General features: G+C 41.5%; 1 long non-coding RNA gene across 2 annotated transcripts in view; it reads right to left on the reverse strand.

Annotated features, from left to right (window-relative positions):
- Positions 1–292: 292 nt before the first annotated feature.
- Positions 293–24,215, reverse strand: part of LOC140916870 (uncharacterized) — a 162,536-nt gene continuing 138,613 nt past the window's right edge. Inside the window, exons 1-3 of one of the 2 annotated variants that reach the window (XR_012160677.1) lie at positions 19,087–19,161; positions 11,743–11,850; positions 293–428 (exon numbers count right to left, since the gene is read on the reverse strand). This is a non-coding gene — a long non-coding RNA (uncharacterized lncRNA). Of the gene's footprint in view, positions 429–11,742; positions 11,851–19,086; positions 19,162–24,215 lie in introns of those variants that run through there. The other variant, XR_012160678.1, reaches the window with a different exon arrangement.

Here is a 24,215-nt window from a genome sequence, read left to right on the forward strand (position 1 = left end):
CATAATATGAGAAAGAATATGTAGTAGAAGAGTTCCAGGTGCACTCCAGTAACTCTCATAACAAGCAGAGCTTTGCTACCAACTCCCACATCCAAGTCCAGTATTGAAAATTTCTAAAGGGAACAGGCATACATATGCATGCATGCTGCAAGGCTATTTCAGTTGATGAAAATACAAACAAGGGCACAAGGAGTAAAGGAATTTAGAGAAATATTGCTTTGTACAGAGAATCCATTTGTGTGTCATATATGTGTAATAAATGAAACATATTAAAAGGAACAATGTTCAGTTGTCTCCAAAAGGCATCATTATATTTTGATGAACATTACGGTGATGCAGACTGCAAATTCCATGGAAAGGGTATGTCTGAACTTCTTGGCCTTATTCGTCATTAATATTCCTGTTGGGCATGTCCGTGTAGGATTTCACTGAAAAGAAAAAACTATAGGTATATTAATATATCCTCTTTCAGAATTCTAAATGATATTTACCTAGAGAGAGGAGAGGGTGAATTTAACCACACAAGAAGCATATATTGGTACTTTTTTGTAACTGGTCCAAAAATCCACCACTAAAGCAGAAATAAAACTATGAAGCAGAGCTGCCATCTTGTGACTGAACATTGCAATTAAAGGTTTCAGAGTAGCAGCTGTGTTAGTCTGTATCCATAAAAAGAAAAGGAGTACTCGTGGCACCTTGGAGACTAACAAATTTATAAGAGCATAAGCTTTCGTGAGCTACAGCTCACTTCATCGGATGCATTCAGTGGAAAATACAGTGGGGAGATTTGGTAACACCCATTGTTTCATGTTCTCTGTGTATATAAATCTCCCTACTGTATTTTCCACTGAATGCATCCGATGAAGTGAGCTGTAGCTCACAAAAGCTTATGCTCTTATAAATTTGTTAGTCTCTAAGGTGCCACAAGTGCTCCTTTTCTTATTGCAATTAAAATTGCACTTAGGAAAAAAGGGGTTTGAAAATTAGGAACTCTGTCTCAAATATTTGCATCTTTCACAAAGTATTATTCATGGATCATTTGCTGGTGCCCCCAATTCAGCCAGGTATTTAAGCACAAGTCTAACTTGAAGTATGCAAAAAGTCCGGTTGGTTGGAACTACTCACCTTTAAAATGATGCATGTGCTTAAGTACCTTTCTGAATTATGGCCATGATACCATTTTCTCCTGCTTTAGTTTCACATTAAAAGAGGGGAAAATACATTGAATACTTTCCAAATATTCCTTCTCCATATAAGTAATTTCTGTGAATGAAAGGTGGTTCAGGTGGTTAAGTATAATAGTAAAGCCTCTGTGTTCAATTCTGGCCCACAATACAAAAAGCTGATAACCCCTGTGTGAGCATAGGATTTGTCTATATAGTACTGCTCCTTTTAATCAAGACTCCCATTGACTTATGCATGCACAGGATCAGGCCACACAGGTCTATTAAGATATTATGAACAAAATAATAGACACAATCCTGCACAACCTGTCATCTAAGTAGCATTTAAATTGTATTATTTGCATATCCTCATGAGTAAGGATTTGCAGATCTGAGTTCTAAATCTTTGATAGAAGTACCAGGGTCCAATTTGAAGCTCTGGATGTGGAGCAATCTGTATAGAAATGGTCAATGAATTCCTGAGTGAACACTGAGGAGAAGAGCAAGAAAGGGAAATAAAATAAATCCCCAAAAGATAGCTATGTAACCTGGATTGCAGATTTCTGTTCCTAACATATATGCTGTCCCTAATTTCAGTTGAGATGTGCTTTTCTGACCACAAAGAAAATATTTTGCCCATTGCTCTGTGATACTTCATTTTCCCCAATATAAAGTCTCTCAAAAAGATATCACAGACAGGAAGTATTCACCAATATATAAGAATTTTGCACAAACAATTTAATATTTGTTTAAATTAAAAATAGGTGCTGCAAAATAGATGTTGGGAGTGCGTGTACAATACAGAAGTACTTGAATATACATCAGTTTGGTTTAAATCAGGAAGATGATGTTGGTTGAAAACCAACATTAACACTTTTAAAAGTAGGTCCTATTGGTTCCTTCCAGATTTTAATAATAAAATATCCCAGTTTATAGCTAGATATGTACATTCTGTGTCATTAAACTTGACTTTTCAGAGATAAAAGAAAAACCTAATTAAAATGAAAGCAAAAACGGATCATATTTAGCATTGCCACTTTCCTGGTCTACTTTGTAACTAAATGTCTTGTACTGATAGACTTCCCTGCCTTTCCTCTTGTGACAAAAGCTGAGCCTCACCTGCTTCCTCTGCATGTGATGCAGAACTTACATTCATTTTTGGCTTTTGGCCCAAGGGTAAACGACAGGCAGCATAAGAAAGGTTATACTTCTATCAGTAACCAAGGACTTTTCATATTATAATCTTGCATAAGGTATGAAAATGGGAGGTTATATATGGTACCAGTGGCATAAAGACAGAGAATATAAATTAATAAGATTAAGTAATAACTTTATATGGATGAAGCACGATCATGTCTTTTCTTAAGATTATTTAAGAAAGGCCCTAATTGTACAATGTATAGATGTCATAATGTTCAAGCTAATGACTTAGATCTATTAGCTTGAGATAAGACTCTCATATAATTCTTTAAAAGGCACCTTTATATATAGGCGAGTGTCACTTTAGTGAAATTAACATTTTGAATGTCTTTTATAATACTTTGTTACTGAATGAAAGTGTTAGGTGTCTGAGAATTAACACTAACTGAAATCTGCAATAGCCTCAAAATCTCTGTCTGCTAGTTTTCTGTCAAACCCTGTCTTGAAGGCTGTAACTGGGCTCCACTTCTCTCCTCCACTGGGGCAGAACCTGGCACAATTATTGAGGGGAGGTGGCTTGTGTCTCAGCAACTTTTGGGTGCTGACAGCAGTTTTGTTCCTGGCATAGGCTGAGTAGCCCTGAGAAGATCCCTAAATTGCATTTCCACTGCCATGACCTCTACAAACCTTGAAGCAGATGGAGACTAGTCAGAAACTCCCGCAACCAGCCCCATGTGCCATTGGCATGCATGGTCCCATGTCATCCCAGCACATATGTACCTCTGCAGAGCATACCCTTGTGCCAACAACCCTTGCAAGATGAAGTGTAGAACTAGCATGATAGGGAGGCTCCCTGCAACAAAGGTATTTCCTCACATAATCATCAGTTAATTCATGTCTAAGGTACCCAGACTTCTAGGAACTCCAGACTTTGGGCCAGACCAAGGTTCCATTGAAGTCACTGGTAATACTAATATGCTTTGTAGTGGAGTTGGATCAGACTCTTAATTAAGAAGTCAACTTACATAAATAATTGACTAACATAGCAGCAAATACCATAAACTTTATATTTTAGTTAGTACATTGAATAGATGCTTCTTTAATGTTGGATTTTAAATAGTATGATCTTTAAGTATGGGTTATTTTTTATCAAATAGTTAATAGCTAATATGATAATTGGGGATTTTTAATCCAACTTAAACATCCATATATGTCCTTGAAGATTTACATATTCAAAGTAATGCAATTATAATTTTAGTGCTTGTGTATTTTTAAGTTAATCACATGGCATGCAAATATATCCTTGCATGTATTTAAAGAGACATTCTTAAGCAGTTTGTGTGTCAAAATGTAACTTACTGTCAAGGTTCCTCCCCCACTCTGAACTCTAGGGTACAGATGTGGGGACCTGCATGAAAAACCTCCTAAGCTTATCTTTACCAGCTTAGGTCAAAACTTCCCCAAGGTACAAAATATTACCCCCGTTATCCTTGGAATGGCCGCTACCACCACCAAACTAATACTGGTTACTGGGGAAGAGCTGTTTGGACGCGTCCTTCCCCCCAAAATACTTCCCAAAACCTTGCACCCCACTTCCTGGACAAGGTTTGGTAAAAAGCCTCACCAATTTGCATAGGTGACCACAGACCCAAACCCTTGGATCTGAGAACAATGAAAAAGCATTCAGTGTTTTACAAGAAGACTTTTAATAAAAAATAGAAGTAAATAGAAATAAAGAAATCCCCCCTGTAAAATCAGGATGGTAGATATCTTACAGGGTAATTAGATTCAAAAACATAGAGAACCCCTCTAGGCAAAACCTTAAGTTACAAAAAAGATACACAGACAGAAATAGTTATTCTATTCAGCACAATTATTTTCTCAGCCATTTAAAGAAATCATAATCTAACACATACCTAGCTAGATTACTTACTAAAAGTTCTAAGACTCCATTCCTGTTCTGTCCCCGGCCAAGACGACTACAGACAGACACACAAACCCTTTGTTTCTCTCCCTCCTCCCAGCTTTTGAAAGTATCTTGTCTCCTCATTGGTCATTTTGGTCAGGTGCCAGCGAGGTTACCTTTAGCTTCTTAACCCTTTACAGGTGAGAGGAGCTTTCCCCTGGCCAGGAGGGATTTCAAAGGGTTTTACCCTTCCCTTTATATTTATGACACGCCCCCCAAATCTCAGCTAGGGTGAAACACTGGCTGGGATTTCTTCCTGGAGCTCTAGGAAAACAGAGTTAATAAGACACATGCATCTCTAAATATACTACCAAGTACATAAAGACTAACAATATTTTCCACATCTCAAGGACGATTTTAACCAGTTGATTCTGGGAAACTTTCACGGGAGAGTGCATCAGCCACTTTGTTAGAAGCTCCTGAGATGTGTTGGATGTCGAAATCAAAATCTTGGAGAGCTAAACTCCACCGAAGAAGTTTTCTGTTAGTTTCTTTGACGGTGTGAAGCCACTTTAGTGCAGCATGGTCGGTTTGCAGGTGGAAACGCCGTCCCCAAACATATGGGCGTAGCTTTTCCAGAGCGTAGACAATGGCATAACATTCTTTTTCAGTGACTGACCAGTTGCTTTCCCTCTCAGACAGTTTTTTGCTGAGAAACACTACAGGGTGGAATTCTTGATCAGGTCCTTTCTGCATTAAAACTGCTCCCACACCACGCTCGGATGCATCTGTGGTTACTAGGAACGGTTTGTCAAAGTCTGGGGCCCTTAGTACAGGGTCAGACATGAGTGTCGCTTTAAGCTTGTTAAAGGCCTTCTGACACTTTCCGGTCCACTGAACAGCATTTGGCTGTTTCTTTTTGGTTAGGTCTGTCAGTGGGGCAGCGATTTGGCTGTAGTGCGGTACAAATCGTCTGTAATAACCGGCCAAGCCTAAGAAGGATTGAACCTGTTTCTTTGACTTTGGGACAGGCCACTTTTGGATAGCATCCACTTTGGCCTGTAGGGGGCTGATAGTTCCTTGACCCACCTGGTGTCCAAGGTAAGTCACTCGGTTTAGGCCTATTTGACACTTCTTAGCCTTAACAGTTAGTCCTGCCTCCCTTATGCGCTCAAGGACTTTTTGTAGATGTTCCAGGTGGTCTGCCCAGGAATCCGAAAATATGGCCACATCGTCAAGGTAGGCGACTGCATATTCTCCTAATCCCGCTAGGAGACCATCTACAAGTCTTTGGAAAGTGGCGGGTGTATTTCGCAGCCCGAAAGGGAGTACATTAAATTCATACAGCCCGAGATGTGTGATGAAGGCTGACCTTTCCTTGGCAGATTCATCTAGCGGTACCTGCCAGTACCCCTTGGTTAAGTCCAAGGTAGAGATGAACTGGGCCCTTCCCAGTTTCTCTAATAGTTCATCTGTGCGTGGCATGGGATAGTTGTCTGGGCGAGTTACAGCATTTAGCTTACGGTAGTCCACGCAAAAACGTATTTCCCCATCTGGTTTGGGAACTAGAACCACTGGAGATGCCCATGCACTTTCAGAGGGGCGGATTACACCCATCTGTAACATATCCTGGATCTCCCGTTCTATAGCAGTTTTAGCTTGAGGAGACACCCGGTAAGGGTGGACCCTAATTGGGTGAGCATTACCTGTGTCAATGGAGTGGTATGCCCGTTCAGTCAGTCCTGGGGTGGCTGAGAACGTTGGCGCGTAGCTAGTGCACAGCTCCTGGATCTGCTGTCGCTGCATACGCCCAAGGGTCATGGAGAGGTTCACCTCTTCCACACCACCAGCACATTTCCCTTCGTAGTAAACACCTTCAGGCCACTCAGCGTCGTCTCCTCCCTGGGCTGTAAACTGACAAACCTTTAATTCTCTGGAATAAAAGGGCTTTAGAGAATTAATATGGTACCCCTTAGGCTTTCGGTTGGAGGTGGGGAATGCTATGAGATAATTAACAGCTCCCAGGCGCTCCTGGACCACGAATGGCCCTTCCCACGATGCTTCCATTTTATGGGCCTGGAGCGCCTTTAAGACCATGACCTGGTCTCCTACTTTGAAGGAACGCTCTCTGGCATGTTTATCATACCAGGCTTTTTGCTCTTTTTGAGCATCCTGTAAGTTTTCTCTAGCAAGGGCTAAAGAGGTTCGGAGGGTGTTTTGTAGGTTGGTTACAAAGTCCAGAATGTTAGTTCCTGGAGAAGGTGTAAATCCCTCCCATTGCTGCTTCACCAACTGCAATGGCCCCTTAACCTCACGGCCATATACAAGTTCAAATGGGGAAAACCCTAAACTGGGATGTGGTACAGCTCTGTAGGCAAAGAGCAACTGCTGCAATACTAGGTCCCAATCATTGGAGTGCTCATTTACGAATTTACGTATCATGGCCCCCAAAGTTCCATTAAACTTCTCCACCATGCCATTTGTTTGATGATGGTAAGGAGTGGCAACCAAGTGATTTACCCCATGAGCTTCCCAAAGGTTTTTCATAGTTCCTGCCAGGAAATTAGTCCCTGCATCTGTGAGGATGTCGGAGGGCCAACCTACCCTGGCAAAAATGTCTGCTAGTGCCTGGCACACACTTTTAGCCCTGGTGTTGCTTAGAGCTACTGCTTCCAGCCATCGGGTGGCAAAATCCATGAAAGTCAGTATGTACTGCTTTCCTCTGGGTGTCTTTTTCGGAAAAGGACCCAGAATATCCACAGCTACTCGCTGAAATGGAACTTCAATGATGGGGAGTGGCTGGAGAGGAGCTTTGACCTGGTCTTGGGGTTTTCCCACTCTTTGGCACACCTCACAAGACTGGACATAGGTAGAAACATCCTTGCCCATTCCCTCCCAGTGGAATGACCCCCCCAAACGGTCTTTGGTCCTGTTCACCCCAGCATGGCCACTAGGGTGATCATGGGCTAAGCTCAAGAGCTTGGCCCGGTATTTAGTTGGAACTACCAACTGTCTCTGAGGATGCCAGTCTTCCTGGTGTCCCCCAGAAAGAGTTTCCTTGTATAAAAGTCCTCTTTCTACAACAAACCTGGATCTATTAGAAGAGCTGAGAGGCGGTGGGTTGCTCCGTGCCGCCGTCCAAGCTCTCTGGAGGCTTTCATCTGCTTCCTGTTCGGTCTGGAACTGTTCCCTTGATGCTGGAGACATCAGTTCCTCATGGGATTGTGGACCTAGGCTTGGTCCCTCTGGAAGCGATATAGGGGATGGAGCTGTTTCTGTTGACTGTGAACCGCTCTCCGCTGGTGCACTATGTTGGGATTCAGGCTCCGGCTGAGCCTCTTGTGTAGGGTTATCGGCTGCTGCCAGTTCAGGTTCGGTGGGGCCCTCTGGTGTTGAGGTTGCAAGTACTGGATTCAGTGCTGACACGGGGTCTGGTGTTGGTTGTTTGGCTGGTTCCGGTTCTGGGACTGGTTCCGTCTGGGTCTCTGGGACTGGATCCACTACTGCTGTTGCAGACATTGGCCTGGGGTCCAGGTCCATCACCTCTGACTGGGTCCTGATAGAAGTTTCCGGAACAGAGCTAGGCCTCACGGCTTGTTTAGCCTGGTTGCGGGTGACCATTCCCACCCTCTTGGCCTGCTTCACATGATTGGCCAAGTCTTCCCCCAACAGCATGGGGATGGGATAATCATCATAGACTGCAAAAGTCCACATTCCTGACCAGCCCTTGTACTGGACAGGCAACTTGGCTGTAGGCAAATTGAAAGAGTTGGACTTGAAGGGTTGAATCGTCACTTGGATCTCTGGGTTGATTAAATTGGGGTCCACTAAGGAAGCATGGATAGCTGACACTTGTGCTCCGGTGTCCCTCCACGCGGTGACTTTCTTCCCACCCACACTCACAGTTTCCCTCCGCTCCAAGGGTATCTGGGAGGTATCTGGGCCTGTGGACCTCTGGTGTGATTCCGGTGCAATGAACTGTAATCTGTTGGGGTTCTTGGGGCAGTTGGCCTTTACATGCCCCAGCTCGTTACATTTAAAACATCGTCCAGCTGACGGGTCACCGGGGTGAGGAGGGTTGCTGGAGAACGGGGTGGTGGGACGATAAGGGGTCTGGAGGGTTCTTTGGGAGGTAGGTGGGGCTTTGGGCGGCCCCCGGTAATAGGGTGTGGTCTGGGGTGGTCCCTTCTGGTCTCCGCTCCAACTGCGACCAGTTTTCTTCTTCTCTGCCACCTCCACCCATCTGGCTCCAATCTCTCCTGCCTCAATTACAGTTTTGGGTTTCCCATCTAGGATGTATCTTTCTATTTCCTCAGGAACACCCTCTAAGAATTGTTCCATTTGCATTAGGAAGGGCAAATTTACTGGAGATTCAACACTTGCTCCTGATATCCAGGCATCCCAATGTTTTACAATGTGGTAGGCATGTCGGGTAAATGACATGTCTGGTTTCCACCTTAGGGCTCTGAACCTCCGACGAGACTGCTCGGGTGTTATCCCCATTCTGACTCTCGCCTTGGATTTAAACAGTTCATACTTGTTCATGTGTTCTTTAGGCATTTCAGCTGCCACCTCAGCTAAGGGTCCACTGAGCTGCGGCCTCAGCTCTACCATGTAGTGGTCAGTAGAGATGTTGTACCCAAGGCAGGCCCTTTCGAAGTTTTCTAAGAAGGCCTCAGTATCATCACCTGCCTTGTAGGTGGGGAACTTTCTGGGATGGGAAGTGGTACCTGGAGAAGGATTGCTAGGGTTTGTTGGTATATTCTGCTGGGCCTTTATCCTCTCCATCTCCTCCACATGCTTCCTCTCTTTTTCCTTCTCCTCCTCCACATGCTTCCTCTCTTTTTCCCTCTCCTCCTCCACATGCTTCCTTGCCTCCATTTCCCTCTTGTGGGCAGCCTCTTGGTGTTGTTCTGCCTCCCTTTCTTGTTCCTTCTTCAGCTGCATGAGTTCTATCTGTCTTTCATGTTCCCTTTGTTTTTCCTCAGCCTGAAATTTGGCTAATTCCAGCTGTAGTCGAGCTGAGGATTTGGCCATTCTAACCTCTCTGTTTTTAACTAACTTTACACCCGAGGTTTAGAAATAAACAAACAAAACTTGGCTGTAATTTTTTGCTGTGCTGGAATAGAATACCTATTCTCTGATAGTGATTGTCAGCCTACAGAAAAAGACAATTCCCTTGTCTCTGCTCTGGGCCCAAATTAAAGCAAAAAACCTCGAACTACTTGGGAACCTGCTTACCCAGCCCAAAGAAAAAAAAAATTTCTTTTCAAACCTGTGCTCCTTGTAAAACAAAACAAAAAAAAAATCAAAATCCTAAAAAAAAAACCTGCCACTTTTGTCTCCAGGCAAATGGGTAGAGCACACACCCCCTATTTACTTTTAGGAAGAAAAGAGAAAAAAAAAAAAACCTCTGGGTTGGAAGACTGTGAATTTCCCTGCAGGAGTTAAGTACCCTGCCTCCAGGCAAAGAAAATCTGCAATTCACAAGATAATCCCCTTTTGTCTCTCCTTGGCCACAAAGCAGAGAGAAACCAAGCTGCTTTCAGTTTCAAAGCTGCCTTCTGGACTTCCTAAAAATTCCTTTTTAAAATCTGTATTTCTAGTTCAAAAAATCTCAACTGGATCTCAAAATGATTTCAGGTTAATCCCACCACTGTGCCACCATGTCAAGGTTCCTCCCCCACTCTGAACTCTAGGGTACAGATGTGGGGACCTGCATGAAAAACCTCCTAAGCTTATCTTTACCAGCTTAGGTCAAAACTTCCCCAAGGTACAAAATATTACCCCCGTTATCCTTGGAATGGCCGCTACCACCACCAAACTAATACTGGTTACTGGGGAAGAGCTGTTTGGACGCGTCCTTCCCCCCAAAATACTTCCCAAAACCTTGCACCCCACTTCCTGGACAAGGTTTGGTAAAAAGCCTCACCAATTTGCATAGGTGACCACAGACCCAAACCCTTGGATCTGAGAACAATGAAAAAGCATTCAGTGTTTTACAAGAAGACTTTTAATAAAAAATAGAAGTAAATAGAAATAAAGAAATCCCCCCTGTAAAATCAGGATGGTAGATATCTTACAGGGTAATTAGATTCAAAAACATAGAGAACCCCTCTAGGCAAAACCTTAAGTTACAAAAAAGATACACAGACAGAAATAGTTATTCTATTCAGCACAATTATTTTCTCAGCCATTTAAAGAAATCATAATCTAACACATACCTAGCTAGATTACTTACTAAAAGTTCTAAGACTCCATTCCTGTTCTGTCCCCGGCCAAGACGACTACAGACAGACACACAAACCCTTTGTTTCTCTCCCTCCTCCCAGCTTTTGAAAGTATCTTGTCTCCTCATTGGTCATTTTGGTCAGGTGCCAGCGAGGTTACCTTTAGCTTCTTAACCCTTTACAGGTGAGAGGAGCTTTCCCCTGGCCAGGAGGGATTTCAAAGGGTTTTACCCTTCCCTTTATATTTATGACACTTACCTAAAGCCTTGTGTACACAGCCCTGCAGTGCAGACTATGGGGGCACAAGTTGCGGTGGGGACTAAAGTGTTGTGCTGTAACTGCCTTACGTAGGCCCAGAGTGTGCAAACTAAAGGGTATCCAGTTTGTGTTAACATAGTCCTGTTTCAACCAGTATGTTAACATAATGTTCAAACTTACATATATAAACTGTTTTTTTCCCCAAGGAAGTATGCTGTGTGCACACATTCACATATTTATACAGGCAAACAGATAATTAATGTTTTGTATATTTATAAATAATTTTATGTATAATTATATAACCAGTTTAAAAAAAAACATGTTAAAAACATTAAGGTTACAAAATCAAGAACTCAAAAGTTAAGAAATGCCAGAATTAAGGTTGCTTGTTGCAACCTAAATTCACCTCCCTCCCCTTACACTTATGATACGGTCTTTATTTACATCTTCAGATACTACTTTTTCCACTGGGCCTTGCCTCATTCAGCGTACAAAATGGGCAGTGATCATTTGTTTGGCTATGTCTACACTACCACGGTAAGTCAACCTACGCTACACAACTCCAGCTACGTGAATAACATAGCTTTAGTCGATATACCTTAGGTCGAGTTACCGCGGGGTGTCGATGGGAGAAAATCTCCTGTCGACTTAACCTTACTCTTCTCATCAGGGGTAGAGTACAGGGGTTGACTGGAGAGCAATCTGCAGTCGATTTGGTGGGGTCTTTATTAGACCCACTAAATCGACTGCTGGAGGATTGATCTCAGAGTGTTGATACCGGCTGTAGTATAGACCTGCCCTTTGTCTGCTCTTTGTGTGGCTCTATTCCTTATTTATGGCACATTATTCAAACCCTTCAAAATTGTTAATTTCCTCCTGGTTTTTCTATGGCACTCTTCACTATCATGTCTGAGTGCTTCACAAACATTAATGAACTTATCTTCATAATGCGCCTGTAATATAGATGGGGAATGGAGTCAGAGAGATCAAGATCCAAAGTAGCCGCTAAATTTGGGTGCCCAATTTGATTTTTCAGAGTACTTACCACTATATAACACTTTCAATGTTCAAAGCATAGCTCCCATTGACTTCAGTTGCATTGTGAACTCTCAGCACTTCTGCATATCAGATCACAGGGTCTCAAGTCAGGCACCTAGAAAAACATAAGTAGTGACTGCCTGTGGAAAGCTTGGTTTAAGAGATTTGCTTAGCATCACATAGAAACTCTCTGGCAGAAGTAGGGGTAGAATCCAGATCCCCAGGGTAGCATTCAACTGCCTTAACCAAGAGACCCTACTTGGCAAATTTGGCAGGAAACACAACGCTGTTTTCAATTTTCTAAAGGCAATTTTTGTATAATAGTTCTAAAAATACATTAAAACTTTTTTGAAAGCACTCGACAGCATTGCTCTAAACCTGTCAGGCCAGATCCTTGAAGTCAATGGAACGACACAGATTTTCACTAGCTGAGGATCTGGGATGTAATGAGTAAATCTCATACTTGATTGACAATTAATAGATACCTGCCATCTTACATCTAAAGTTTGTGATTAAGTGAGAAATGTCAAAGATTTGACAGGGGTGTTGGGAACTGTATAACACCCTTTGGATGGCTAAACCGTGTGCAATGCTTTGAAAATTAGGGGGTTGGAGCATCACTGCAGTACTTTCAGAAAGTACATTTTGTGAATCATTAGATAAAATCTGAACTGAAGTAATGCACTGCAACAAGTTATAGTCAAATAATCCCAGCCTTCTAAGCGCATTGATCTTTCTAATTCTTATCCTCAATGATTAGGTGACATCTGACAAGTAGATGCACTGAATTACTGCTGTAGAGAATTATTTCAGTGAGTGACGCAACCTTTCATATAAAACTGTGTAAGATGTAATTTGAAGCTGGCCCTTTGAAACGTTGAGTAGTAGTGTTAGCTGAACAGTGTGGGTCAAATAGATTAAACTGCACCTGTGTACTAGACAATTAGCCATTAAAATACTCCATCAAATTGTTTAGAAATCCTTTATATTTCTTCATAGACATTTCAAAAAGGGTTTGATATGCCCAGGATGTGTTCTTACTTTCCTTGCTTATGCAGAAATGGAACTGAAAGCCAACTCAATTATTGTAGGTTATAGGTTCTCTCCTTCAATTTTGTCAACAAGTGATGATAGTCATGTCATTTCCAAGAATCTGGGCTTTTATCTTGGCATGTCTGTGACTATCTGGAAGTTCATCATTTTCAATTTCGTAACGTCTGACAGCCATAAGTAATATCACTTTCCCACCTCAAGTGTTAGGAGTTTTAGATAGCTGAAAATACTACTGTATATTTACTGTGTAAAGGTATATAAATATCCAATAGTATTGATACATGTCCTCATTGTCAGAGAAGCTAGCACATACAGCTCCCATTAAAATAAAAGCACAACTATTTTTACTATACCGCCCAACACTACAGAGATGCACTCCCAAAGCACCTTCAACAAGAACTCAGTTCTTGAATCCTACCGCAGCTTTAACCAGTATCATTATACCAGCACATACCTGAATTAACATTTGATATCATTTCTGCCCACACACACTTTGGATCAATATCCAGTTTGAATACAACTCCTGACTCTTTGAATTTTGTCCAATACTAATAATAAAATGTGGAGTATAAATCAATGTATTTGGGCCACTAAAAATGAAGTATATTATAAGTGCTTTACTATTTTATATCTCAGAAACCTGATTTTAAGAAGTGCTGAGTGTATGTGTAGGAGTGGGTGAGGAAACCATTAACCCTAGAAAACATAGGGGAAGGGGAAAATCTGGATCTGGCCATCCCTTCAAAGAGATAGTAGGCTGACGCCATTCCTCTGAGATACACAACAGGGGTGTAAATTCCTGTGTAACCCCCTTTTAGGGCACAGTTTTGGTATGTGGGGTCTGTGGAGGACAGGACCTATTTGACATTTGCATTCCTGGGTTTGGATCCAGTTGCCCACAAAAGCCAGAAATTAAGTCCAGATCTCCACATCCCTGGAAGCTCATAAATGTTTGGATCCTGACTTTCAGTTCAGCACTCTCTCTCTTGGAATGAGCTGCTAGCTGCTCCTGCACTCAGAGGCTATGGTTAGAATGAAATTACAGGTTCAGGTCTGACCAAGATATATGTGTGACTGTAATTGTGAACTGACCCAATTCAGTCCTCAAATGAGCTTTACTCCAAGTTTCATGAGGAATATAAGGATTCACCATGGCTAAATGTCTGAGCAGTGCACCATGCAAGCATTCTGTCCTGAGATGAAGTAAGGATTCTTGTTTTGCTATTGGCCCTGAATATTGAACTTTGGGCACATAAAATAAGAGGCAATGTTTTTAAATTTTAGGATGCAAAGAATGACAAGAGCTACCCCATCACCCATCCTTTTATTTTTAAGGTCAGTTCCAGTGTAAGATTAAGTATAGTTATAGCTTCTGGCTACTTTGATGCAGGCTCTTTGTTAGCCATATGTTATATCAGCACATCTTTCTGATGCTTTCAGTATTCACACTTTCTGAAAAGTCACTTAGCGTGCAAGACAAAGTTACTTTTAAAACATGAACACCTTTGTCCAGTGAGTCAAGATTTTCATAAGGTGAATGCCCAAATATTTTGCATTCAGTAGTATGTACTTTTCTCACAGCTGACAGTGAATATCTCCCAAAATTAACACAAACAGTGCAAAAAATACTGCTTTTCAGGTACTAGTGACATAGTTATTTTTTGCAAAGAGAGAGACAGATCCCTTCTTAATGTACCCATCTTGTCCCAAATTGTCTTCTTTTCCTGATGGGAAAATTCTGCCATATAGTACCTTAAGTTTGGGTAACAAGTCTGAGACCACTGGCTACATGCTGCTCAACCCAAAGATACACAGCTTCAGACAGCTAGAAAGTACATACCATTGAATTTTGAGAAAATTACTAAGTGAATTATGATTTTTGGAAAGTTAAAAGATATTAATTTGAAGTTCACAAAATGTTCAACATGTATATGTGAAACCTCAGAGCTACTTGCTGATGCTACAGATAACATAGAACAGATATTACAGTTGGAACTTTTGGCACAAAATGGGAAAAGTCCTTCATCATGCAGAAATTTAATAAGCAAAATTTACTAGAAATAGCCGCATGTGAATTTTGTACTTTATGTGTTTTATGACTTTTGCAGCTGCTGCACTGAAGCTGTTCAGCTGAGCACAGGCTTAATAAAAAATGTAATGGCAAAATTGATCAGTATATTCATTTTTATTCAAATAGGTCTAAAAGCTCAGCCAATTCCACACTGTATGCATAAAAGTAGAGTGTAAACTAACAGGTTGTGAGGAAGAAACTTCTCCACTAATATAGATGGATGTGATTTGAATGCCCCCACTGTCTATAAGAGACAGTCACTATCAATCTATACTTAACAGTAGGTCAGTACCTAGTCTCCAACATCAGCATGCATTTTCAAAACTTGTAGGGGTGTAATATGGAGAGCTGAAGCTCATGGAAGTTTGTTACTGAGTTGAGAAAAAGGTAAGAAGCAAGAGCATAACTGACTATATATACCCCATCAGGATTTGTCCCTCTTTTGTAATTTTACTTTTTCAAATTTTGTTGAATGCTGTTCATATAAAAGTCATACCCCTCCCAGACATTGACTCTGTTTTAAGCTTGAATGTTTTTATTTCTCAACAGAAATAAATATAATTTATTTTCAGAAGACAGAGAATAAAAGCATTAGCTAAGGTCTGTCTTACAGTGAATAAATGCTTTGCAAACATTTTCACAGAGATTTACCATGCACCCCAATCCTGACCTGCTTGCTAATCCAGTCTGGTGTCTATTGAATAGAGTTAATCAGTCATTATGCATTGTGTACATTGCTTGTGACATATAAACCAACACTCATTCAGGATTATTATGACACCATGTGTGTGTCCTAAATAGAGCTGGGTGACATTTTTCAGGTGAAAGCTTTTTCAATGAAAAATGCAGATTCAGGGACATCAAAATATTTCACAAATTCATGTTGTTTTTGCCAGACTGTTTTGATCAGAAAAAAATCCAAGAAACCCAATCAAAAGCATTTTCTTTTGACATTTTTGAAATAAAGTTTTGGGTTTTAGTTTGGAAATTATGTCAAAAAATTTTATTTTAAATGTTTTTTAAAAGCAAAAAACATTCAATCAAAATGAAACTTTTTTTGACCCAAAATGCATTTTTCTCAACTTTTCAACTGAAAATTATGGAAAAAGTTGTTTTAAGTTCAACCCCAAACAATTATATATATATATATATATATATATATACACACATACACACATATATATATTCTGAATTGCCAGTGAACAAAAAAAATCTGTTATTCACCCCCACCCTAGTCCCAATCAACATGGGCCTGATTCATCATTGTGTGGCAACAATATAGACTCAGACTTTAAGACCAAAAGGGACCATTTTACTCAGGTGTGCTGGAACAATTCGAACAGTGGGGGTGCTGAGAGCCATTGAACCAAACTGTAAACTCTGCCAGGGAGTGTGGCAGCACTCCCAGCACCTATGATTGTGATCATCTAGTTTCACCCCCACCAGAGAACTTCCATCACCCCCTTCCGTAATAGACCCCCGAGTTACTGATGTCCTCAAATAATGATTTAAAGACTTGAAGGTACAGAAAATCTACCATTTATTCTAGTTTAAATCAGCAAGTAACCCATAACACGTGTTGGAGAGGAAGGTGAAAACTCTCCAGCGTCTCTGCCAATCTGATTGGAGAAAAATTTCTTTGAATATGGCAAGCAGTTAGACCCTGAGCATGTTGGCAAAACCCACCAGCTAGACACCTGGGAAAGATTTCTCTGTAGTAACTCAGAGCCTTCCCCATTTAGTGTCCCATCTCTGACCGTTGGTGATATTTACTACTAGCTGTTGCAGGTGGGCCACATACCATCCCATACATAAACTTATCAAGCTTAGTTTTCAAGCCAATTAGATTCAACCCTCCCCTGCTTTCCCACTGGATGGCTGTTCCAGAACTTCACGCCTCTGATGGTTAGAAAACTTCATCGGATTTCAAGTCTAAACTTCTTGATAGCCAATTTAGATCTTTGTGCTTGTGTCAACATTGGTGCCTGAATTAAATAATTCCTTTCCCTCCCTAAGTCTACCTCATCATTAATATACAATGCTACTGCACCATCTTACCTTTATTTGTCTTGCCTGAACAGCACATACCCTTCAATACCTGTACTGAGAAGAACTCCACCAAATGGAATCAGACACAATTCCACTGATTCCAGTGGAGTTTCACTGGTGGAAACTCTGATACTTCAACAGAGAATCGGCCCTCTTCTGCAAAACTGAAAGATTTATGCAAAAAGGATATGCTCCAGAGCACACTGAAGAAAGATTACTATTGATTGCAATAGGTTTGGATCAACAGCTTAGACATTGTGCTGTCAAGCCCCTCTGAACAGCTTAATCAATTTACCAGTACCGCCATAAGCAACTTCAAATAATTTTGCAAACCCCAAACAACTAAATTAAGTGTCTAAAATGGTAAACTCCAACAAGGACATTGCATAAATACTGAATCAACATATCTTATTAAAAATCTTGAGTATATTGTCAAAGCCTTTGTACGCATGGCGGTGACAGACCTAGGCTCCTGTTAGCCATGCTTAATTAATATGAGAAGTGTAGACCACATTTATTTACCCTAATCAGTCTGTTAGCTGAGCTTTGGAATAAAGATACACTTGAATTGCTGCAGAAAGTGTCAGAATGTTTCATAATGGGCAAACAAACAGTTAGTATCTTTCAAAATGCCAGTGCTCTGTGATCCTGTAGTTGCCACTTCTACCAGCAGCCGGTTCATGAGCCATGGGCCTGAGAGAGATTGTAACCGGGCACAGACTCACCAGCGGCAGCTCCTGCTCGTCCTCTCCGGGAATTAACGTCCCAGCCTCCAGAGCTCCCTCTTCAGGCCAGTGTCTCCCCTTAATGCTGGCTCCTGTGTCCCTCCCAGGACCCTGGTGCCCTTTTCACTGGGTGCTGCCCTCTGGCAGTACCCCACAGTTCTGGGTCTCCCCCTCCCAGGGGAACCCCCACCCCCTATCCCTACCTCACCTCAGTCATAGGTTCCTGCCAGTCACCAGCTAGCCCCCACACCCTGGGGCAGACTGAAGTGTGAGCCACTTATCACAGGCAAGTTTGGGTTTGGACCTGCTGCCTCTGCCTACCCGTGGCTGCCCCTGCAACCCCCGTACCTAATGGGGCTTTCCTAGGCCGGAGCTCCCAGGTTCCCTTGGCCTTTCCCCAGCCCTGCTCCAAACTAGGTGCCCTGCTTGCCACCTTGCAGCCAGGCCCTTCTCCCTCTAGAGGCAGAGGGAGACTCTCCCTGGGCTTCTGCCTCACAGCTTTTTATAAAGCCAGCTGGGACCTGATTGGGGCCTGGTCCCCAGCTGAGGCTGCTTCCCCAGTCAGCCCTGCTGCCTTCCTTCTACAACAGCCCTCTCTCAGGGCTATTCTAAACCCCTCTGGGCTTGAGCGGGTGTCCACCCCGCTACAGAGATCATTACTGCTCATTTTTACAAGAATTCATTACGTATCTCAAAAATGAACAACAAAAATGAACTGCCAGAGGGCAGCACCCAGTGAAAAGGGCACCAGGGTCCTGGGAGGGATACGGGAGCCAGCAGCAAGGCGAGATCAAGGAAGTTGTCTTTAATACTCTTTTTAAATTACCTGAATTTCATCAATTTTATATAGCAGGAATTTATCAGTTCCAGAAGATCAGGGTATATTGTAGAATAGACATGAATTATGTAGTTAACATAGAAATCAGGAGCTTTAATATCCCCTTACTCTGGCCCAAATAAGAAGCAACTCCACTGAAGACATTAGAGTCACACCCAATATACCTGCTGTAAGTGAAAGGAGAATTAGGTCAAGCCAAAAGGTCAGGCATGCCTTACTTTGCAAATGCATTTGTGTGTGTTATATTGAACTTGTGTAAAAATTACAAGCTGTCACTTTAAAACCTAAGGGATTTCCTGATCCTGGGGTGGAGGGGTTTGGAAAGAAGCATGTGATCTGGGTCATCTGCAAAGAGCCCACCTAGACCAAGGTGAGATGAGTTGTGCCCCATGCCTCAGGGACTAGCCTGGTTTTTCTCTCTCTCTCTCTTTTTAGTTCTTGTGTAATAAGGTTCTGGATTTTAAGAAATAAACTAGTATTTTGTTGCACCTGGCAGCAAGAATATTTGATGCTTTTATCTAACTTATGTATGCCAGGAACATAAGGGTATGCAAAGCCTGTTACTGATATAACCACAAATAGTCATTAGTACCATAGATCTCTGGACACACTCACCTAGCACGGCACACACTAGACCTGATCTTCAGCCTCGGGGCAGATGAATACTTAGCAAATAGGAAGGTCCAAGAATGATCTTGGCATAGGTTGTCGTGGTCAAAGGATGAGATGAAAGACAGGACTAATGGTAGGGAAATAAAATAAAATAATAAGCAAACGTGAATTAAAGAGAGCAAGGTTTTTTATCTGTTTGGAAGAGGGTTGTTTTGTTGTTTGAGAAACCTATTGTTAAGCTTGTATTTTGGCACCTAAATGTTACAGTGCTGAGCTCTTTAGAAGTTCAGCAGGCAGAACAGATGAGTGTAATATATTCAGTACAAACACTGCATTTTTTCAAGGGTGTTATTGATAAAGGATTCAAGTAGTAACTTCCTTCTTTACACAATAACTAGCTTTTATGAGTGCAATACCTGTTCCTATGAAGGAGCTTGCAGAAGTCACTCAGAGATCCCTGCTGTGTTGGTATTACTCAATTTTAAATGGAATGATTCACCAAATTACTGTACAGGAGAAATTCAAGGTATTTACTGATGGTGGATGTGTGTTATTGGGAATAATAAAACATTACTTAGAAGATAGCTTCAAGAAATACAGTGGTGGCCATTAAATGTTAGCATCTTTCAATAGTGAATACACTGTGACATCTCCGATGAAACAATGAACCTGCTAGCCAGTGATACACACAAACTCTCTTGTTTCAGAGTAACAGCCGTGTTTGTCTGTATTCGCAAAAAGAAAAGGAGTACTTGTGGCACCTTAGAGACTAACCAATTTATTTGAGCATGAGCTTTCGTGAGCTACAGCTCACTTCATCGGATGCATGCCGTGGAAACTGCAGCAGACTTTATATACACACAGAGATCATAAAACAATACCTCCTCCCACCCCACTGTCCTGCTGGTAATAACTTATCTAAAGTGATCATCAAGTTGGGCCATTTCCAGCACAAATCCAGGTTTTCTCACCCTCCATGCCCCCCCACACAAACTCACTCTCCTGCTGGTAATAGCCCATCCAAACTGACCACTCTCCAAGTTTAACCAGAACGTCTGGGGGCGGGGGGGGGTAGGAAAAAACAAAGGGAAACAGGCTACCTTGCATAATGACTTAGCCACTCCCAGTCTCTATTTAAGCCTAAATTAATAGTATCCAATTTGCAAATGAATTCCAATTCAGCAGTTTCTCGCTGGAGTCTAGATTTGAAGTTTTTTTGTTTTAAGATAGCGACCTTCATGTCTGTGATTGCGTGACCAGAGAGTTTGAAGTGTTCTCCGACTGGTTTATGAATGTTATAATTCTTGACATCTGATTTGTGTCCATTTATTCTTTTACGTAGAGACTGTCCAGTTTGACCAATGTAAATGGCAGAGGGGCATTGCTGGCACATGATGGCATATATCACATTGGTGGATGTGCAGGTGAACGAGCCTCTGATAGTGTGGCTGATGTTATTAGGCCCTGTGATGGTGTCCCCTGTATAGATATGTGGGCACAGTTGGCAACGGGCTTTGTTTCAAGGATAAGTTCCTGGGTTAGTGGTTCTGTTGTGTGGTATGTGGTTGTTGGTGAGTATTTGCTTCAGGTTGCGGGGCTGTCTGTAGGCAAGGACTGGCCTGTCTCCCAAGATTTGTGAGAGTGTTGGGTCATCCTTTAGGATAGGTTGTAGATCCTTAATAATGCATTGGAGGGGTTTTAGTTGGGGGCTGAAGGTGACAGCTAGTGGCGTTCTGTTATTTTCTTTGTTAGGCCTGTCCTGTAGTAGGTAACTTCTGGGAAATCTCAGGAATATTTTGTCTGTTTGTTTGAATGCTATATTTTACTATTTTCCCTGCCTGTCATTGTTGGCAAGGATTTTGCTTAAAGTAGAGATACAACAAGACCATGTCTAGTGCCCCTTTGATGACATAAAAACTCAGTTTTAATTAAAATATATAATGTACAGAACACTCTGATAGGAAAATATGCAATTCTGAACAATTTTGGCATAGTAACGTATTGATTTTTAAATGGGTCTGGATACACAAATTAATAAACACGATGCAACATTAAATATATCTATAGAGACACCCCCAGAATCAGCTCTAAAGTATAGGCAGAGATAAACTTAACCATCATCCCATCAGGCAAAAATAGTTGGTTTTGTACACACTGCCTTAAAGATCAACACAAAGGATTAGCCTGGTCAGACAAATAGCAAAAAAAAACACCCAAGTGCAAATGGGCTTTTGCTGACTTGGAAGTGTAGACAAGGGCCCTTCCTTTCCTCCTTGGAATCATAGTCCAGAACACTTGCAAAGTAACCCAAGAGATAACATCAAATGCTCCTCTGCCAGCCCATGGGCATTCATATCTATGGACTACAAGCAAAGGAACAACACCTGAGCTATCATAATTATGCATCAGAAAAGAGATGGTGTCTCAGGTAGCTAGCTTTGAACATCGGTACAGCTTTGAACATTGGTATGAACACTATGAATTGCATAAAAACAAATAGGGAGCCATGCATTTGTGAAGCACTAGTAATGTGTTCCTAGATTAATACCACAATCTGCACTAGCTGTAGTTTCTGACTTGTCTTCAAGGGTATTCACCTCACAGTGTCTCACAATAATTCAACGTGGAGTCTCAGAAAAATAGGTAACAGAGGCAATGCCCACATCAGAAAGAAATGGTTGCAGGGGTCCAAGTGCATATTAAAACAAGTACTTTGGGCAGAAAAGTTACATAAGAATAGGAACAATTAATGACCTAGAAATACCTTGTGTTAGCATATTGCAATGTAGGACAGCTCTTCTACATTACAGTGAGAGTGTGGAACAAGTGTCATATGTTTTTTTGTATAGATGCGGTTGTTGCTAACTGATACTATAAATTAGAAGTATGAAACCTCATTAGCACATTATTAGTACTATATAATATTGCTGCGATAGTAGCATCCTGAGGCCCCAAACTGGGTCAGAGCCCCATTGTGAGTGCCTATACAAACACATATGAAGTTTAAAATAGAAGAACGTGCAGCACATGACAACTGCAAGATTATTCTGGTTTCACTGGCTTGCTGGGCAAATTGCGTTGCTGATTAGAAACCCTTCACTAAGAAAAACTATTGTCCAGCTAAGCCATGAGGAGGACAGGAGACACTGGATGTGGTTTAATTAGGCTGCAACTCTATTCCTATGTGAAGTACATAGCAGATAAAATTGTACAGTGCAGGTAATTCCATAATTATTTACATATATACAAAGGGCAGCTTTGTAAAAGAAGGCTTTTCCTACACCAGCATGGACATAATCTCCCCTTTCTTCCAGTCACCTTGGAGGGACGAGGAACGGGTCAGCATCCCCATGCTGCCACAGCAAGTCACACACTCTGGCTTTCTAGCGCTTAAAGGGGTACACACCTTTTCTGACAAACCAGACAATGGTCCTGGCATAAAAATAAAGGGAAGGGTAACCACCTTTCTGTATACAGTGCTATAAAATCCCTCCTGGCCAGAGGCAAAACCCTTTCACCTGTAAAGGGTTAAGAAGCTAAGATAACCTCGCTGGCACCTGACACAAAATGACCAATGAGGAGACAAGATACTTTCAAAGCTGGAGGTGGGGGGGAACAAAGGATCTGTGTGATGCTTTGGCCCGGAACAGATCAGGAATGCAGTCTCAGAAACTCTGTTAAGTTAGTAACTAATCTAGCTAGAAATGCGTTAGATTTCCTTTTGTTTAATGGCTGGTAAAATAGCTGTGCTGAATGGAATGTATATTCCTGTTTTTGTGTCTTTTTGTAATTTAAGATTTTGCCTAGAGGGATTCTCTATGTTTTGAATCTGATTACCCTGTAAGGTATTGACCATCCTGATTTTACAGAGGTGATTCTTTTATCTTTTCTTTCATTAAAATTCTTCTTTTAAGAACCTGATTGCTTTTTCATTGTTCTTAAGATCCAAGGGTTTGGGTCTGTGTTCACCTATGCAAATTGGTGAGGATTTTTATCAAGCCTTCCCCAGGAAAGGGGGTGTAGGGCTTGGGGGAGGGGGATATTTTGTGGGGAGAAGTCTCCAAGAGGGCTCTTTCCCTCTTCTTTGTTTAACACGCTAGGTGGTGGCAGCATAGGGTTCAATGACAAGGCAAAGTTTGTACCTTGGGGAAGTTTTTAACCTAAGCTGTTAAGAATAAGCTTTAATAATAAGTTCTTTCATGCAGGTCCCCACATCTGTACCCTAGAGTTCAGAGTGGGGAAGGAACCTTGACAGGTTCCCCACCACTAAATGTGCTGTGAGGTCATTGTTCCTTCCTTGGACATGTAGTACTGAGCACCTGTAGGGTAATCATAGAGAACATATTAACTATGTATAGAACTGCAAAGCTTCCCCTGTTTTCAAAGAGCCAGTCCCGTTGATTCCAAAGTCTGAGATTTTTCACTGTGTACAATTGAATCCTCAACAGCGTATGTGACAAATCAATAAGAGATCTTTCAATTTCTCTTGCATTTCTGCACAGTCCTTTTCATAGATATGATATTGTGAAGGTCATCTCTAAAACAGGCCCAGTGCTTTATTACACACACACTCTCTTTTCCTGCTTATAGTGAAATGACAGGGTTTTTGCTTCTTTAGTTTCATTGTCTTTTTTGCTCAGAAAATTACATTTCATGAAGCTCATTCTTATAGATTGAACATTTTGTGCTAAAACAAATTGTTATAGCATTTCTGGTGGTGTCAATAAATTAGAACTAGATGTTCAAGCCAATTTTGAACTGACACAAATCAGATTTCCTGAGTGAATTTTTCCAAAAATATAACTTTATTGAACAAGTACTATATTTTGCACCTGTCAGAAAATGCTTATTGCTTTATTTCATTAGCATATGCTGTCAGCCTTTAATTCAAATTACTTAGGGGTGGGTAAAGAAGGGAGGGAGATTTCACCAAACAAAATACAAGCTAATTTTTCATCATACAAAATACCACCTAGCTTTAGACAATGTAAAACTGCACCTTCAGCTGAGGATAATGTTAGCCACTCATGCAATAACATTTTCCATCTGGAATGGTAAATTCCAGTTGCTGGATAATGTGCAAACTTGAAATAGGACTGGTCTTATGGGCCCCAATTTCTGATGATCTGACT

Source organism: Lepidochelys kempii, chromosome 9 (assembly GCF_965140265.1).
Source record: "Lepidochelys kempii isolate rLepKem1 chromosome 9, rLepKem1.hap2, whole genome shotgun sequence".
Classification (NCBI taxonomy): Eukaryota; Metazoa; Chordata; order Testudines; family Cheloniidae; genus Lepidochelys; species Lepidochelys kempii.